Source organism: Podarcis vaucheri, assembly GCF_965113315.1.
Source record: "Podarcis vaucheri genome assembly, chromosome: 1".
NCBI lineage: Eukaryota > Metazoa > Chordata > Lepidosauria > Squamata > Lacertidae > Podarcis > Podarcis vaucheri.
The window spans coordinates 128,282,392-128,299,371 of NC_138759.1; the positions used below are offsets into that span (position 1 = coordinate 128,282,392).

General features: G+C 47.6%; 1 protein-coding gene across 2 annotated transcripts in view; it reads right to left on the minus strand.

Annotated features, from left to right (window-relative positions):
- The window catches only part of SPATS2L (spermatogenesis associated serine rich 2 like), an 80,012-nt gene extending 63,438 nt beyond the window's left edge, over nt 1-16,574 (minus strand). For both annotated transcript variants that reach the window (XM_082192693.1, XM_082192692.1), the window contains exon 1: nt 16,062-16,574. The gene's annotated coding sequence lies outside the window, so the exon portion shown is untranslated. The remainder of the gene's footprint in view (nt 1-16,061) is intronic.
- Nucleotides 16,575-16,980: the final 406 nt, after the last annotated feature.

Below are 16,980 nucleotides of genomic sequence, written 5' to 3' on the forward strand. Positions count from 1 at the left end.
CGCTGGTGGGCTGGCATCAAAGAGTGGTTTCCTTCGGTTCAGCACATTGCTTAGAACACTGCAGGGGGGAAAAGGGGTCAGCAGGGGCCCAAGCCACCCTGGCAGGGACTGAAGTAATGGGGAAGGGGAAGGTGCCACCACAGTATGCTGATCTCAGCGACGTGTTCAGCGAGAAGGAAGCTGACCAACTACCCCCGCATAGGCCCTTTGATTGCCAGATCAATTTACTCCCTGGAGCACAGCTTCCTGTAGGCAAGTTGTATGCCATGTCAGACAGGGAAATGCAGGAGTTGCGAGCGTTCATTGACAAGAACCTGAAGAGAGGCTTCATCAGAGAGTCCAAGGCAGCGGGGGGTAGCCCAGTGTTTTTTGTGGATAAAAAAAACACGGACAAGCCGAGACTTGTATGTGATTTTAGGCGGTTAAATGCAGTGACAGAGCCGGCGGCTTTTCCTATGCCCAGGATTGATGATATTTTGACCAGGGTGCGGAAAGGAAAGATTTTTACAAAGCTGGACCTAAGGGGGGCGTACAACCTGATACGTATAAGGAAAGGGGATGAATGGAAGACCACCATGTTCACCCCTTTGGGGGCATTTGAATACCTCGTTATGCCTTTTGGATTACAAACAGGCTCCGCGTGTTTTCAAGCCTTCATGAACCACGTACTGGGGCCTTTGCTCTACAAGAATTGCGTGGCCTTCTTAGATGACGTGTTGGTGTATTCGGAGAATGAGGAGCAACATGTGAGAGACGTCAGAGAAGTGTTGAGCAGGCTGCAAGCCAACAGGCTGTGGGTGAAACTGGAGAAGTGTCAGTTTCATACCAAGGAGGTGGAATTCCTGGGGTACCGCTTGTCAGACAAGGGGTTGGCCATGGACCCCGGCAAGGTTCAAGCGGTGCTGGAATGGAAAACACCCAAAACCAAGAAGGATGTGCAGAGGTTCCTAGGGTTTGGAAACTTTTATCGTAAGTTCATCCGAAACTTCGCCCACCTGACGGCGCCCATCACGGACTGTCTCAGCAGTAAAAAGAAGTTTGTTTGGACGGGGGAGGCGGAGCGAGCGTTTGAGGAACTGAAAAGGGCCTTCGCCTCTGATGAACAACTTCTACATGTGGATTTACAAAAAAAGCTGAGGGTCGAAACAGACGCTTCTGACAGAGCCATAGGGGCGGTGCTTCTTCTGCAGCCGGGGAAGGAGGGGTCAGAGTGGCGACCGTGTGCCTTCTTTTCGCGAAAGCTGAACAAATCTGAGAGGAACTACACGGTGTACGACCGGGAACTTCTTGCGATTCATGAGGCCTTCCGGAGATGGAGGCACCTGCTAATTGGTGCACAACAGAAGGTGCAAGTGTGCACGGACCATAAGAATCTAGAGTATTGGAGAACTGCGCGAGTGCTCAACCAACGGCAGTTGAGATGGGCCCAGGAGTTCTCCAAATTTAACTTTGAGATTTGTTACGTGCCAGGCCCAGAGAACGTTAGGGCGGACGCTCTCTCACGCAAACCTGAATATTTGGAGGGAGAGGGTGCACCCGAAGAGACCCATGTCATTCCCGAGGACCGCTGGGTGTGTGGGGCGGCATTGGTGGGGCAAAGGGAACTGGTAGAGGGAACGGTGCAGGATGAATACGCCCAGGACAAACTCAGGGGTCTCAGGAGGGAGGGAGACAAACCCGGGGGTTTTGAGGAGAGAAACGGGGCGTTGTACTACAAGGGAGCGTTATACATACCTGAAGGGGAATTGAGAGAAAAGGTACTCAAGCAACTGCACGATAGCCCCACAGCAGGGCATTTTGGGCAACACAAAACCATGTGGCTGGTTACCAGGGAATTCTGGTGGCCCAAGGTCAGGGAAGATGTGCGGGAGTATGTGAGAGGGTGTGACCAATGCCAACGAGCCAAGGGGGAGAGGCGGGCACCGGCAGGTTTATTAGAACCACTACCCACGCCGGAAAGGCCATGGGAGGCAGTGGCAATAGATTTCATGACTGATCTGCCCAGGTCCAAAGGGAAAACAGCCATCATGGTTGTGGTAGACCTGTTAACCAAGATGGCCCACTTTATAGCCTGCTCACATGCGGTCACAGCGGAAGAAACCGCTAAATTGTTTGTGGAAAATGTGTTTAGGCTGCATGGCGCCCCCTTGAGGGTGGTCTCTGACCGAGGGAAACAATTTACTTCCAGGTTCTGGAGGAAGCTCATGAGCTTATTGCATGTAGAGGTGAATTTCTCAACTGCACGTCATCCAGAAACCAACGGGCAGGCGGAAAGAGCTAATGGTGTCCTCCAGCAATATTTGAGGTGTTATGTGAATGACAGAGAGAATGATTGGGTGGAGAAGCTGGCGTTGGCAGAATTTGCCTACAACAATGCAGAGAACGTGTCCACGGGGATGAGCCCCTTTTTGGCTAATCACGGGTGTCATCCCCGAGCCTTCCCAGGGGGGGAAGGGGAGAACTGGAGCGTTCCAGCCGCAGAACAGTTCGTTGAAGAAATGGAAGCGGTCCATCGCCAGCTCCAACTTAATTTAAACAGGGCGAAGGAGGAATATAAGAGGCAGGCAGACAAAACCAGAAGGGAAGGGGAAAGCATTAGGGTGGGGGACCAGGTGTGGCTGTCCACCCAAGGGTTACCATTCAAAGGAGGTTGTAAGAAGTTAAGACCCAAAAGGCTGGGCCCATTTGAAGTCACGCAGCAGGTCAACCCAGTGGCTTTCAGACTCCGGTTACCGAACCACATGAAGTTGCACCCAGTTTTCCACAGGTCGTTGCTGTCACCGTATAAAGGGGACAGAGAAGGGAGGGTCAATAGGGGACCAGCTATGGAGGAAAAGGAACACAGCTACCATGTAGCGGAGATTCTCGATTCCAGGTGGAAGGGAGATCAAGTAGAGTATTTGGTAATGTGGGAAGGGGAGCCGGAGTCGGAAAACACCTGGGTCAGGGCAGAGGATGTAGATGACGAGGTTTTGATAGAAACTTTTCATCAGAGATTCCCTCGTAAACCCCAGCCAGTGGCGAGGTTCCGGAGGGAATACTTCGCCACCACCGACGAAGAAGAAGAGTTGGAGGGGTTCTCTGATTCCGAGGTGGAGGAGGATTCAGCGAGTCGGAACGAAGACCGATGGAGGGAAATGTTCGAGACGTCTGAAGATGAAGAGGATTCTTTTCGGGGTTTCAGCTCCTCACCGCCCAGAGGAGAGAGTAGGGGCGGGGGAGAAGGGGGCCCTGGAGGGGAGGTGGATGTCAGGGAACTGACATCAGAGGAAAGGGAGTTGGTAGGGCTCCCAGAGACTGGGAGAGAGTCAGCAGCCAAAGCAGGGACCAGTAGGGGGAGCGAGGGGTCTCTGGAGGAGGATCTCAGTAATGCTGAGAGAGACGCAGCAGCCCAGGCAGGAAACAGCAGGGGAGAGAAAGGGGTGAGAGACACGTCCAGCGAAAATAGCGGGGAGGTGTCAGAAGCAACTGCAGGGAGACCCATGCTTCGCCGGAAGCTGCCACGTCGTGAGTCCAGGAGACGCGTTTCCGTTAAGGAGCTTCTTTGCTGGAAGCGCTTCCGCAGGCAGCCACTGTCAGACTCTACTAGTGACTAGAGCAGACATGTCTGAGGAGCTCTGTCACACACAGAGGTTTGTGGGGCCGCACAAACTCTGAAGGGGCACAATTTTAAGCACAAGCAGCTAATCATCCCCTGACAAATACTAAAAGTTCTTCCCCCAAATCATCCCAGGGCAGCTTACAAAAATATTAGAATTAAAAACAAAATACTGAATCAATAAAAATCACAAAACTGCCAAATTCTGTAACATATCTTGTGAACAGGGACATAAGATTCCTACTGGCTTTCATTAGTTGTTCCAAGATGTGGTGCCATGTTTCCTGCTTTAAAAAAAGATACATGGATTTGACATTTCCGATACACTTTGTATTATTTGGAAGCTGTTCTGCCACAATTTCTGTGTGGGAATGGGATGAGGTAGTGTGATTTTTATTTAATTATTTTTTAAAGGTGGCAAACAGCAGAGAGGCTCCTTACATACAACTGCTGCAAGAGCAATTGAGGGTGTTGATTGTAGGGCAGATGTGGCAATACCTTAAATTGCAGTTGAAGTGTATTTTGAATGATCATTCAAAAAGGACTTACCGTATTTTTCGTCCTATAGGGCGCACCGGCCCATAGGACGCACCTTGGTTTTTTTGGGGGGGGGGAATGAATAAAAAAAACACCTCACATTTCCTTTACAAATGTGATTGTAACTGCAGCTCTTTCTCTCTCTCTCAACATTCCTTTGGCATTCCTCAATTTAGACCCCATTCTATTATGTTTTCAAATTAAGGTAAGTCTGCGCTGCCGCCTATTCTTTGTTGTATGAAAAAGGCTGTTAAAGTTACAAACTGACTATTTCTGCTGTTCTGCCATCACTTTCTTGAGAACTGTCCCCAAAGGCTTTTTTTTTTTTAAAAAAGAGAGAATTAAACTGTACCTTGAAGTGAATACTGAAAGCAACCTTTGATGTCAGACTATGAAGCTTACACTACTCTTTTTAAACTGAAAAACGAATTGCTAATCAAACGAAATTCTAAACAGAAAGAACGGGATGGAATGTACAAACAGCTTTATTTCTAGACAGAGTCTACTTCAGATCACCCCCAATATCCTCCAACCACACAAAGACCAATGTTGCCCTTATCCTTATTAGTCCAAATGGAAGACTGGGGACTAGCCAGATTATGGGTGGCACTGCACAAATACAGAGAAAACCAAGAAACGGTTGTAGCCATTTATAGACTGTTTAACCTAAGACGTTTCTGAGCGGTATGCAATAAAATTGCAAAAAAAGTATACAGTGGATAAAATAAATCATAAAAACAGAAAGCCTCCTTAAAACATGTGTTGAAGTAGGAAGGTCTTCATCAAGCACCCGAAGTTTTACAGGGGGTGCTATCTGATTTCAAGCCCGCAGTACTAAATTGCTTCTGGCAGATATAAGCTATGCATCTGAGCTATGGAGAACCACAGAGGCTTCCTCAAAGATCTCAGCGATCGGGCAGGCATATAAGGAATATGAAGGTTCTTAAGGTATCCTGGACCCAAATTTTTAAGGGCCTGGTAACATGTGGTTGGGTTGCCATATTTCAAAAAGTGAAAATCCGGACAGAAAAGTTGTTGAGCTTTTTTGACTTCTGCCCCAAAATTGAAGTGTTTTTGAGCTACTCTAAAGGGAAATCGCCAGAAATGACACGGGTTCCCGGACATTTCAGCGACTGCTGCCCAGGCACTGTACAGCAACCCTACATATGGACAGCGAGTGCAACCTTTTAGGCATCAGTTAAGGTAAAGGTAAAGGGACCCCTTGCCATTAGGTCCAGTTGTAACCGACTCTGGGGTTGCGGCGCTCATCTCGCTTTGTTGGCTGAGGGAGCCGGCGTACAGCTTCCGGGTCATGTGGCCAGCATGACTAAGCCGCTTCTGGCGAACCAGAGCAGCGCACGGAAACGCCGTTTACCTTTCCGCCGGAGCGATACCTATTTATCTACTTGCACTTTGACGTAATTTCGAACTGCTAGGTTGGCAGGAGCAGGGACTGAGTAGCGGGAGCTCACCCCATCGCGGGGATTCGAACCGCTGACCTTCTGATCGGCAAGTCCTAGACTCTGTGGTTTAACCTACAGCGCCACCTGCGTCCCATGGTGGCATTAGAAGTCTGACCCTTGCAATGGTCTAACTGCAGCATTTTGCTTGGGGCTTCCAGTCCAGGTTTGGGCGTAGCCCCAGAGCACACTGCAATGCATTTCAAGGGACTGCGAGCATTTCCTATTTTACATTATTTCCATTTGTGTCTCAGCAAACGAAAGTGAATGCATCACACAAAGTAGCGTTTTGGATACGAAGACCCAGTTTAGAGGAAGCCACTGCAAAAATGGCACAATGGGTCGAAGGAGTTGCTCAGTCCCAACACAAATGGTTTGTTCTGTGGTAAAATGATGCAAACAACAAAATTCCCATTCCAAGAAAGTAGCAATTTGCAACGAAAGCGATGTAATATAACCTAGCAGATGTAGGCTCAAACCCCAAATCAACTGCAGACCCACGTGAATTCCATTCACAGCACTATGTTTGGCCTTAGATTCCCATCTGCAAAATGTGAAGAGACTGCCTTCCTTAGAAGGATGCTGTGAGCGGATACAACAATTGTACAGTGCTCTGTACAGCTAAAATTGCAATGAAATGCCATATATGCCTATATAACACACCCCTTGGAAGACTCAACTGACAAAGTGTTACGTCTTACCCAAAGTTTTATATCTGATATTGAATCATTTTCAATAAGTAAAGCATCTTTTGGGCAAATCATAATTGTGGTAATACTGACAGCTGGTAACATGCAATGCAGAAGTAGAATTCTTCCTAACAGTGCAGGAAAACGTACAATACCGCAAAGTTGTTAAGTACTGTAATTTAACTCAGGATGTCATTTCATGCAGAACAGCAAGTGAGTGGTTAAGAGGCCAACACATTCCTTTGAGAGGACACTCCCTTCTAGTTGGCACTTGTGTTTCAGGATAGCGTGTCAGCAATTTGTCTGTTTGTAATGTGCATATATTATATCCCATATAATAGGATAGGTCTCACATCACCATTCATGGGCTACACTGCACTTTCAACGGTTAGCCTTTGGGCTATTATCTGTCTGCCTCCTTTGCAACAGAGCCAGCATCCATAAATTGAGGGGAATTTCAGTTTCATGAGGGGAAGAGGGGATTTTGTTAAAAAGGGAAGTGTTGCTAGAAATAACACATACACACAAAAAACCCATCAGCGTCGTTTTGCCTATTTGAAGTTAGCTGTTCTTCCTGTCTTTTGTGTGGATATTGTATAGAGGTTCCAAAATGTATTCTGAGCGAAGACTACACACACACACACACACACACACACACACACACACACTGCATTGACACTTCTACAAGAAGGGTAAGCGAGAATATTTAGTTGTTGACTGTATACAGAAAGATTGCATTAAGCTTTTACATGCCTGTTTTGCATTTCCTTCAGCATATGCTTATCCCGGCATTTGATAGTTATTTGTTTTGTGGTACATTTCTTCTGCTGAATCTATACTGTTCTGTTCCATTTGGAACGCTTTTACTTGCTTCAGTCATTGTGTAATGGTTCTATATGTTTTATAACTGCATATTATTTTCGTCAATCTACCCTGGGACCTTATGGTGAAGAGTAGGTAAGGAGTCTTCTGAAATAAATATGTAGATGTTCCCTTGTAATGTCAGACTCTCCTTAACAAGAAATGGTGTGTTTTGTGTGGCGATGCCAGGTTTATGATATGCGCCACCCATCCACAGAGAGTTTTAGGCACCAACAATGGAGCTGGTTACTTTAGCAAGACGTCTTATGAAAATTATGTACAGTGGTGCCTCGCAAGACGAAAAGAATCCGTTCTGTGATTCTCTTCGTCTTGCGGTTTTTTCGTTTTGTGAAGCAAGCCCATTGACGGATTAGCGGATTAGCGCTATTAGCGGCTTTTAGCGGCTTATCTGCTGATCGGATCAGCTGATAAGTGGCTTAGTGGCTTAGAAAAAGGGGGGGGAGGAAATAAAACCAGCAGGAACTCGCAAGACATTATCGTCTTGCGAAGCAAGCCCATAGGAGATTCGTTTTGCGAAGCACCTCCAAAATGGAAAACCCTTTCGTCTAGCGGGTTTTCCGTCTTGCGAGGCATTCGTCTTGCGGGGCACCACTATATTTTTATTATCTTCTTGTCCAATTACCAATGTTGTAATCCTGATTCAATAATGTATTTGCTTTGATTTTATGTTATGCTGTTTTGGTTTCAACCAATATTTTGTACACTGCATAGATATATTTTTATACAACTTGTGAAATGAAAACTACCACTGTACAATGTGTCATGTACTCCTAAAATTTCAGGCAATGGACAAGACCTGATATATTACTACGGATTGTATTTGCTTGTATTTGCTGGGTGATCTTACTGAGATCCTAGACTTAATGCCAATCTGTGTGCTCGTCTGAGGCCTGTATCTGCTGGTTATGAGGAGTGTGTTCCTGTAGAATATGAAAAACCCCATAGAAGAGTAAATGGAACACTGCAGCTGAACCTAAAATTTCCGGAAATTTGGAAATTCCTGGATACTTTGTGGGTCTTCACCCATGCCCTTTTCCGACATGTAGATTATTTTTGCATAGAAAAAGTGCCAGGCATGAAGAAGCTCACAGCTAAGTCTCACTTGAAACCCAAGGAAAGTTAGTTATTAACTTACATCCCATTTTTGGCCCCACTGATTACATCTGTTTTTCTCCATATCCATGTAAGCGCCTGCCAACAGAGGATAACAATTCATGCATCTGACAAAATGGGCTCTAGCCATGAAAGCTCATGTCCCAATAAATCTGTGTTAGTCTTCAAGATAATGCAATACTCTCTGTTGTCCAAATCTCATTATTTTCAGTGGAACTAATAGTGCAATTGGAAGAAAGTCCCACTGTGTTGAGCGGGACTTACTCCCATGTAAGCGTCTTTAGGATTGCATGACTGACTGAATTGAGATCTTGCAGTGAAAGAGAGGGAAATGAGTACATCAGCTCAGTGGCTCATTCATGTCAATATCTCACTTCCAGCAGTGGGTAAATCTTAATGCCATAAAGGTAAAGGACCCCTGGATGGTTAAGTCCAGTCAAAGGCGACTAATGGGGTGCAGTGGTCATCTCGCTTTGAGACCAAGGGAGCCAGCGTTTGTCCACAGACAGTTTTCGGGGTCATGTGGCCAGCATGACTAAACCGCTTCTGGTGCAACGGAATACCATGATGGAAACCAGAGCGCACGGAAACGCCGTTTACCTTCCTGCTGCAGTGATACCTATTTATGTACTTGCACTGGCGTGCTTTCAAACTGCTAGGTTGGCTGGAGCTGGGACAGAGCAATGGGAGCTCACTTCATTGTGCAGATTCGAACTGCTGATCTTCTGATCAGCAAGCCCAAATGGCTCAGTGGTTTAGACCACAGCACCACACGCATCCTATATAATGCTATAAGAAGTCATACGACAATGGAGAATGCTAATGGAGGGTTCCCATCAAGCATTCGACAATTTAGAGCATCCAGGAGCATGCTAAACATTAATATGAATGGTCTGAACGTCGTAGCTAATCCAGTGGTGCCTCGCAAGACGAAATTAATTCCTTCCACGAGTTTTTTCGTCTAGCGAATTTTTCGTCTTGCGAAGCACGGTGTCAGGAAAGTTTTGGAAAAGCTTCAAAAATCACCAAAGTCTTCAAAAACCTCAAAAAAGGCCACCACACCGCGTTCTATGAGTTGCTCCTCGAAGTCAAGTCGCAACTGTATTAACGGTGTTAAGAAAAAGGAAACAAACTTGCAAGACGTTTTCGTCTTGCAAAGCAAGTCCATAGGGAATTTCGTCTTGCGAAGCAGCTCAAAAAACGCAAAACCCTTTCGTCTAACGAGTTTTTCGTCTTGCGAGGCATTTGTCTTGCGGGGTACCACTGTAATAACTGTTGACAGCTTAAAGGTTGCTCTTCAAGTTGAAACACTTAAAAATCTGTTGTACTTCTTATGAGGTCTGGAATTGTAGAGGGTCACACAGTCCAATGCCCTGCAATGCAGGAATTTCAACTAAAGCATCCATGACAGATGGCCATCCAACCTCTGCTTAAAAACCTCCAAGGAAGGAGAGTCCACAATATACAGGGTTCCTTCCCAATGCAGAGAAGTCAATGGAGGGTAGACAACCGAAATGTGATCAAGACCAACACATACTCAACAAATACATATTGGACTAATTAGAGCTGGAAGATGGTCCAAGTATACAATATACTCAAGACCACTTTTTTGAGAGTAGCTAGTCGGGTGGCGCTGTGGGTAAATCCTCAGCGCCTAGGACTTGCCGATCGCATGGTCGGCGGTTCGAATCCCCGCGGCGGGGTGAGCTCCCGTCTTTCGGTCCCAGCTCCTGCCCACCTAGCAGTTCGAAAGCACCCTTAAGTGCAAGTAGATAAATAGGTACCGCTTTATAGCGGGAAAGTAAACGGTGTTTCCGTGTGCTGCACTGGTGCTGGCTCGCCAGAGCAGCTTCGTCACACTGGCCACGTGACCCGGAAGTGTCTCCGGACAGCGCTGGCTCCCGGCCTCTTAAGTGAGATGAGCGCACAACCCTAGAGTCTGTCAAGACTGGCCCGTACGGGCAGGGGTACCTTTTCCTTTACCTTTTAGTCCATGCCAAACCTGAACAGCTTTACTCTCTTGCAAAATTGAACAAAAATTCATCTTACATGTTTGAAAAGTCATTAATCCAAGCTGCAGCCACTTCCAGGGGGTGAAGGGTAAAAAGTCTAGTACAAACTACAGTATCCCAAGGAAAAGAAGGAATCAATTGTTTCAAATGCTGGATCAAAGGAGCTTAAGATGGTACACAGTACATGGTTGTCTATTTCCACTCACTTTGAGGAGGTTTTGTTGATGATGACAGATGCTGTAAACTTATAACCTGGACCAAAATTTGACTATGGTTGCTTATGACAAAATAGTATTGCAGAATGATGGTTTGGAAACTGCTGGTTTTAGCTGTATTATGATAAATGTGCGGTCATGCTTATTTACTTCCAGTCTGTTGGGATCCCAGCACCTGAAGGCAACATACACACAGAAGGGGAAGCTATGCGAGCTGAGTTGGGGGGCTTTCCGCTGGATTACACAAGGCCTTAAAAAAAGTCATGTTGGGTCTGGGCAGAAGAGAAGGGGCACAATAGCTCATCTCCATTGCTGGATGGGAGAGCACAGTCCTGGGGCCAAGCCCCAGCTCTAAGTTGAGCAGCAAGGAAGCAGAGGACCAGGAAGGTGAAGGAACAAGGAATCCAGACTCCTTGCTGGGCTGGGAAGTGGAATGTGAGCTAAGCCCAGGCTCCAAGCTGAACAGGGTGACACAGCAAAGGAGCAAATCTCCTTTCACCCCTATACTTTTTTGTGGGTTTCCAACTCTGTGGAATTTTTTTTTTAAAAATAGAGGTAACCATTTTATAGCAAAATTACATTTATTGCTAACTTGCACTTTTGAATAATAATGTTGCGCACATATCTGAGTGTAACCTCCACTGAACACAATGTACCCGATTCCATTCTGAGTAAACAGGCATAGGTTTGTGTTGCTAAACAGCCTGAATGCACACAGACTCTTTACCGTTCCGTTTCCATCAGCACCAAACTCTCTCTTACAGGAACAGCTGCAATTACACCCCAGTTAGCAAGCTACATTTTAAACCCGCAATTGATGCAGACATTGTGCTTATGAAAGCTTTCTGTAACTAAGCTACTTAACCGAGTGACTTACAGCAGTAGTAATACAGTGGTGCCTCGCAAGACGAAATTAATTCGTTCCGCAAGTCTCTTCGTCTTGCGAGTTTTTCGTCTTGCGATGCACGGTTTCCCATAGGAATGCATTGAAAATCAATTAATGCGTTCCTAGGGAAACCGCCTTCAGACCAGGTCCGGGGACAGTCTGTCGCCGGACCTCTTCTGAAGGCTGGGGGGGGGGACAAGGGCTTTTCTTCCCACCCCCAGCATTTTAAAAAACCCGGGACAGCGGGGGACTTCTCCGCTGTCCGGGCGATCTTAAAATGCTGGCGGGCGGCATTTTAAAATCGCCCCGGACAGTGGAGGACTTCTCCGCTGTCCGGGGCGATTTAAAAGCCCCTGGGAAGGCAGGCAGGGGGGACAAAGACTTTCGCCCCCCGCCCGCCTTCAGAAGGTGTTCCCGCCCCCCCGCCCCGCTTCGGAACAGCGTTCCGAAGTGGGGCGGCTGGGGCAGGTGTTCCCGCCCCCCCCGCTTCGGAACAGCGTTCCGAAGTGGGGCGGCTGGAGCAGGTGTTCCCGCCCCCCCACCCCGCTTCGGAACAGCGTTCCGAAGTGGGGCGGCTGGGGCAGGTGTTCCCGCCCCCCCTTCGGAACAGCGTTTAAAAATGCTGGGGGTCGGGAGCGAAGCGTTCGCTGCCGACCCCCAGCATTTTAAAATCTCCCCGGGACAGCAGAGACTTCTCTGCTGTCCCGGGGAGATTTTAAAATGCTGGGGGTCGGCAGCGAACGCTTCGCTCCCGCCCGCCAGCATTTTAAGATCGCCCGAGGCAGGCGGGGGGAAGGCAGGCGGGGGGAGCAAAGACTTTTGCCCCCCGCCGGCCTTCAGAAGAGGTCCTCTTCTGAAGGCCGGCTGTGGGCAAAAGTCTTTGCTCCCGACCGCCAGCATTTCCCTATGGGCTTTCGTCTTGCGATGCAAGCCCATAGGGAAATTCGTCTTGCGAAGCGCCTCCAAAACAGAAAACCCTTTCGTCTTGCGGGTTTTCTGTCTTGCGAGGCATTCGTCTTGCGGGGTACCACTGTAATAATAATACTGATCATTTGGCACCCCAGACAAAAGTAGCTTTAAACAAGCCCTGGGCTAGAGAATTCCTAACTGCCTCAGGTGCCCACTAAAGCCTTGTTGCCTGATCTCTGGAAGTCCAGCTCAGAACTTAAGAGTTTGGATTTGATATCCCGCTTTATCACTACCCGAAGGAGTCTCAAAGCGGCTAACATTCTCCTTTCCCTTCCTCCCCCACAACAAACACTCTGTGAGGTGAGTGGGGCTGAGAGACTTCAGAGAAGTGTGACTGGCCCAAGGTCACCCAGCAGCTGCATGTGGAGGAGCAGAGATGCGAACCACTCTTAACCACTACACCACACTGGCTCTCCAGTGAAAAACTTCTCTGAAAACTTCTCTAGCTTTTCAGATTTCACCAAGCGTTACCAACCTGCATACCTTTCCACAAGTTGTATCCCATTCTTTTACACCAGAGTGTAACATGTTTGCTACATGGGCCCCATGCCTTAAAAAGGAATTTTTATATCATTTCTTTGGGAGGTCATCCTGACACCTCCTCTTATTATTTGCATTTTGTACCTATTCTCAAAGTTGTTTATTCTACCATTCTCAACAAATGTGTAGGAACATGAGAAGAGCTTCATCAGATCACACCAAGGGTCCTTCTACTCCAACATCCTGTTTTCTGCAGTGGCAAGAAGACTCTTCTCATGTTCTCTTGATGTTGCTCCTAGCAACTGGTACTCAGAATCAAACCACCTCTGAAATCTGTCAACTGCATTTAAGTCATCCTATCTAGTAACTATTTATGGAATAATAAATCTGCCTACTTTCCAGTTCAAGCCATCTAAGCTACTGGCCACAACCTCAACTTGTGCTAGCTAATTCGATAGGTTCTCTGTGAAGAAGTACTTTCTTTTGTCTGCCTTGAATCTTCTGCCAATTGGTTTCTCTGGACCACTCAGAGTTCAGGTATTAAGAGAAAGGGAGAACATGAAAGACCATTGAAGTATGCTGGGTGGGGGCGGATCAGGTTTAATTATTTTTAATTAACATAGTCTTGAAGAGAGCTTTTTTTCAGCCGGAACTCAGCAAAACTGTGTTCTGGCGCCTCTCAAGGGGGCACCATTGCCTTCTAAGTCACAGGGGTCAGCAGACTTTTTCAGCAAGGGGCCGGCCCACTGTACCTCAGACCTTGTAGGGGGCCGGACTATATTTGGGGGGAGGGGAATGAACGAATTCCTATACCCCACAAATAACCCAGAGATGCATTTTAAATAAAAGGACACATTCGACTCATGTAAAAACACGCTGATTCCCGGACCGTCTGCGGGCCAGATTTAGAAAGCAATTTAGAAAGCATCTGGCCCCTGGGCCTTAGTTTGCCTACCCATGGTGTAAGAGAACAAGGGAGGCATTCATGATGACTTCCAGAACCTCTTTTTCTAGAAAAATAGCACTGGTCTTGAAAGCAGGTTGGCAAAGCTTGATGAAATTGCAAAAGTTAGAAATTCTGAGTTGGGATTCCCAGTGGTCATGGGGGAAAGGTTTCAGTGACCATCTGAGAGGGCTGAGACAAAGTGACTTCATGTTTCCTTAGGCCAAGGTAGGAAAGCGTCTTGGGTAGGGATGCAGGCAAGAATTTCTTCTCCCCCTTTTCACTCACAGGGTGGGTTTTCCCCTTTGTCTGCCTTACATTTTCCAACTCCACTATTCAGGCACCGTAACTGAATGATTTCCTCAAGACCTGAGGATGGCTGACTTGGAAAGAAGTTGTGCTGAGTTTGCTTGGACAGGGCTACAGCTCCAACAGAGGTCAGTCAAGAAGGAAAGGCCAGCTCCTTTGAAAGGTCAGGCAAGATGCACTGGTTTGTTGAGGGATCTGGTTTCTCAAGGGAGAAACCAGTGGAGATAGTCAGTTTCTCCTACAGCTCCCCTACCTTTTTGCATCTTTCCCAGCAGACTTTCTAACTACTCTGCTGGGGTGGCTATTTGTGGATGAGCCTTACAGGCTCACTGAATTCTTTTTTCTCTTTTGTCATGGACCACAAGGGCAGGCATCAAGCTGTAAAGGCTTGTATTTTCTCTTTGTGGGTCTGTCTCCTCCCACAAAGGTGTATTCCGAAAGACTTACAGCAACATCTCTCTAGACAACCGGAAACAGAACTATTCAGTTTTCCTTAATTTTATGCAAGTTGCAGAATTCAGCTTTTCTTGATGCAGAATTTCAGCTTTTTTCCCTCCTTTAAAGACAGATAATACATACCCTGCATTTTATCAGCACTCATATATAATTTATAATTGCTCACATATATTCATTCACATATTCTAATGGATGGATAGAACTTCGGATTGCAAATGTTGCAAAGGTTTTTGCATGAGCAGGAATGCAAGGAATGGGTTGTTGCCTATTTGCTATCTCTAAATGTGGGCAGCTGCACACTGGCAACCAAAATCTCTTTCCTTCTCTACCTCACCAAGGAAAGAACCAGCATTTACAGTTGTGCAGGAAAAGAAAACCACTGTGATGATATGCAACAAAACTAATCCTGTTGCTGCCAGCTGCCAGTAGACACAAAACGATCTGAAAATAGCAACGGCGATTTTTTGTGCTCTGCAAGGGAAGACACTGAATGTGAACAGCGAAGCGCTGACTGAAACAGCAGCTAAAAAAATAAAATAAAATGACAGAACCGCCGTGCAAACAGCCGCTACAGATCACTCACCTTTGCATCTGCTCGTTAAATCAGCACATTTCTACAGCCAAATTTGGGGGCAGTTCCTCCAGAAAATGCCGTGCATCCTTTCTCGAAGAAACAAGCAGTGCTGCTGTCTCAGCACATTTTGTTTCATTTTTTCCCCCAGGGGCAGCCAGTACCACTGTCACTTCTGAGTTTCACGGCGCCGCTCCAGTCATTCAGAATTAATATTTCCACAAAGCCATCCAACTTTAATACCGATATCCTTTAGAGACTTTTAGCAGGGGGGTGGGAGACAAGGAATGAGGGAGGGCGCCTGGGGGAATGTGGTTTATATGTGACTCACACATAACATATCCCCTTGCAGAGAGCCTTGGATTGCATCAGTACTGTACTATGTACTGTAAGACGAGCCTCAAAAACAAAACATGGGTCGGCAGCTCCCGTCTAGCTAGCTCATAACCAAGGACCCGATCCTGGGCTTCTGACGCCCCCCTGTGCTGGAATCCAAGGGGAGCGCTTGTGGAAGGAGTGCCAGGATCAGATCCCGGAGGCTGTTTACAGATTGGACAATGGCACGGGCGGGCTCCTTCCAACGTACACTTCCCTAAAGCTGCAATTCTATTTTCGTTTCTCCGGGCTGAAGAGCAACGCTGCATTTGATTTGGGGGTGGAGGAGACAGAAAGAGATGCCGAGTTCCCTAACTGACCCCACAGCACCAGAACCACATTTGGTCCCCCCCACACAGTGTCACAAAATCGCCTTCCTAAATACGCGCGCCCTGGAAAGGCTGGGGAGGGGGCCACTTTATTTTGTGGGGGGTTCTGGATCCTTCCAAACATTAACGAGAAGACGGCAAGTCCCCACCCTGCTGCTCCCCCGTGTGTGGGGAGCCAAAGGCATTCCCCAAGTCGAGGCGCCATTGCGCCCCGGAGAGGCGCGCCGGGTGCCTTACCTCACAGACGCAGCCAATGGTCTGTTGTCGCCTGAGGCGTCGAGGTCCGGCCAGGGCAGGCTTCTTCTAAAAGGGAAAGGCTGCAGCTGCCGAGGTCGAGCGGGCGCCTTCTTCTCCTCCTCCCTTCCTCGCCTCTGGCTCCCCTCACAGAGCTCGCTTGGCAGGGAAGCGGCGTCCTTTCCCCGCTCCAAGCTGGGTCTCCACGTCCAGCCAACTTTCCTCGCGCGCGCCCAGATGCTCCCCCCGCGGAGACACTCCCCTTCTCTCTCACAATCTCTCTCTCCTCCTTCTCTCTCTTTCTTTCTACGCTCCCTTCTTTTTTTTTTTTAAAGCAATGCACAGGAAGGCGAAGGGCTCTCCTCCTCCTCCTCCACAACTACCAAATGACTTTACGGTTCCCCGCAGCAGCCGCCACTGGCGTTCCCTCGCTTTTGCGCGCCGAAATGCAGAACCTTGGCTCCCTTCTGCGTTCCCGTGCATTGCTAGCTTCTGCCTGGAATAGAGGAGGAGGTGTGTGTGAGAGAGAGAAAGAAAGAGAGAGGTGGAGAAAGAGAGAGAGAGAGAGAAAGGGAGATCATGACAAGCCAAGGGGACATAGCCAGCATATTTTCTCGATGAGGCATTCCAGAGGGGGAAATAATATAGCGAGGAGTTTCTCACACAGCCTAAAACACGTCTCCCTGCCCTCCAAACTGGATCCTGAGGGAAACGGCTCCACTTATTTGGTCAGATTTTGTGTCAGATTTTAAGTCTTCGTTCCTCACAACTTGCCCAGGTTGCGAGGTGCGATTTCTCCTGCGATTCTAGCACATTGGGGCAGACACAGAAGAGGCAAACGGGGGAAAAAATAAATAGCGGGTTAGATGGGTGGCGAAAGAGACTAGCCATAGACAGAGGGCAAGAGTTCACTAGGTGACTC